Here is a 2,995-nt window from a genome sequence, read left to right on the forward strand (position 1 = left end):
GTGACCATTTAAATATAAAGGCCTCAAGTTTATCTTTCTTTATAGCTGAGTAATATTCCATTATATAAAAGTACCACAATTTTCTTATCCAATCCTCGGTGGATGGACATTTGGGTTGCTTCCACATTTTAGCAAGAAAAGACCATTTTAAGCCAGGTCTATGAAAGAATAATATATTGTTTGTCCCCTAGATTGCCTCATTCATCATTCTTTCATAATAATTGTTGTGTAAGGACCTTTCACTAAATCCCTCCATTTTCCGAAGAAAACCGAGAAATTTCTTCTTTCCAATGCAAAAATCTGTGAGATGAGCTCCCAGGAGTGAATCTAGTTGTGGCAGTGCATTGGTGCAGTGTAAAGATGTTATATGTGAGCCTTGCTCTGCAAAGATCAAATGTACTCATCTTAGAATTTATATTAAATTACATCAGCAGCAACAATCATGTTCTAGCATATCACATTAAGAAACTAAACAAAAGGAGTTACAAGAATGCTCACTAGGTACTGGCAACCACATGGGGAGACTGAATGATTCATGGAAGTTAGTGGCCAGGTCCAACCCTATTAAACTGGATAGGACAAAAAAGTAATTAATACTAAGAAGCAAATAAAGCCAAGATCACATCACTGTAAAAGCAGAAACTAGCTAAAGAGATTTCCATACTATCAACAGTCTTTCCACTCTAATTGATCCTCAGCACTGAGAGATGTGTACACACACACACATGCATACACACACACACACACACACACACATACACACACACACACGTAAAAGCAGGAGAAAATAAGGCACCAAAATGTCTCCCAAAACTCAACTAACCCAAAGCAAATCCAATGGACATCAGTTGAAGAAAAATCCCAAAAATCAAATGAATGCATTGTTCAATATGATAAAAAAAGAATAAAAGAAACTAGGGAAGCTCAATAATGATCTGACTGAAGAGATAATAGACTTGAAAACAAATTGAACAGTGACCTTAAAGAAGGTTCAAATAAAAAATTAACAGCCATTCAGAATGTGAATGACCAACTTAGCAAAGAATTAGTCTCTGAATACTACTCTGCCATAAAGAGGAATAAACTTGAGTCATTTGTAGGAAAGTGATGCACCTTGACACCATAACATTAAGTGAAATAAATCAAACACACAAGCTTAAATATTGCATGGTTTCTCTCACATAAAAAACAGAAAACAAAGTATACATAAGCAGTAAAATACAATCCAGATAATAAGATATATGGAGACAGATCTTTTGCAAAAGAGAAGAGGAACAAGAGATGGAGGGAGAGACAGAGGATGAAAGAAAAAATTAAAGTGTGCTACATGTACCAACTCCCCAAAGAAAATGTAACAATTTTATACTGTCAACATGGAGAGTGGAAACATCTTCTCATATAAAATGGGCAAGCAATTAAAGACACATCCAAGAGAAAAAGTAAAATTATATCTCTTTGCATACAACATGATCTTATTTGAAAAATACATTTTTAAATTACTAAAAAAATTCTGAGAATTAATAAATTAAGTTGCAGTACACAAAATCAATGTAAAGAACTGAATTTTATTTCTGTGTACTAACAAAAAGCTATTCAAAATGCAAGTTAGCAAAACAATACTATTTCCAATGTTTTAAAAACCTTAAACTACAGTGCTTAAATATGATTTAAGAGATGAAACAATTGTGTACTAAAAACCATATAACATAAATGAAAGAAATTAAGAATAAAACATCATACAGCAGCGATATATGTGCATGTCTGTTTACAGCAGCACAATTTATAATACCTACAATTTTTTTTGTTTTGTTTTGTTTTGTTTTGTTTTTCTCCGGTACCAGGAACTGAACTCACGACCTTGCGCTTGCCAGGCAGGCGCTTTGCCACTGAGCTAAATCCCCAGCCCTATAATACCTGCAATTTGGATGCAGCCCAAATGCGCTTTAACTGAGAAGGGACTAAAAAAGATGTGGTATTTTTATACAATGGAGTATTACTCAGCTATAAAGAAAGAGAAACTTGATACCTTTACAGGTAAATGGAATGAACTAGCGACCATAGTCATAAGTGAAATAAATCAGACTCACATGTGCAAACATCATATTGTCTCCCTAGTGTAAGAAACTGAAAGAGTAAATAAAGCCCAAAAGGTACAACAGATTTTATGAAAGGAAAAGAAACTGCTCAAAAATAAAAACAGTTGGGACAGCAAGGCCTGTGAGCAGAGTAAGTCTGTGCCTAGCGCTTCCTCTACTGTCTTGGGGACAGTGGAGTTTTTGAGAGGGGTGTAAGGACACATGTCTTTTTTGAGAAGACTGACAGGAACCCCAAGACCTCAGGTCCAGCACAACAGCCAGATCCCAGGTGCACTTGCATACACATGCTATTGCAGGTCAGGGTAACTGGCAGAGTGGTAGTGTCAAGTAGCAGCGAGGAGCCAGTGGTCCAGCTCTGGAAAACTCCATCAGCAGAAGTCCAGTCCCAAGCCCCATATCCACAGGTCAACATCAACTACATACTCAACACATTTCTGGGATTAACTATCGACGCTATCACAGAACTCTAAGCACCAGAGGTATTTTACTACTCTCATTCTCCCTTGTTTATCTGACTGGATAGCCCTCTCCTGTCTGATGAGATGTCATCTTGTTTTCTTCTGTATTCAGTAGTTATGTTTGTATTTGGAGTTTTTATTTTTCCTTTTTCTATTTTTCTATTTTCTGTTTCTCTCATATCATTTTTCCTTCTTTTTTCTTCAGTTAATTTTCATTCTCTTTCTCTTTACCCATTCTTTCTAAAATGTTTAGTTTTCTTATCTTTTTTTATTCCTTTCCACAGATTCACTCTCTCTTTCCTCAACTACTTATTGAGTTTAAACTTGCAAGTGAGTAAACATTCTCTCTACCCTTTCTCACTGCTCCTTTGTATTCTATTTTATTCATTCCCTCCTGTGTCCTCCAGTTTCCAAAAACTTGGGTGATCATCCTTTAATATC

The sequence above is a fragment of the Chinchilla lanigera genome, unplaced genomic scaffold, assembly GCF_000276665.1.
Source record: "Chinchilla lanigera isolate Chin_1 unplaced genomic scaffold, ChiLan1.0 scaffold00008, whole genome shotgun sequence".
Lineage (NCBI taxonomy): Eukaryota > Metazoa > Chordata > Mammalia > Rodentia > Chinchillidae > Chinchilla > Chinchilla lanigera.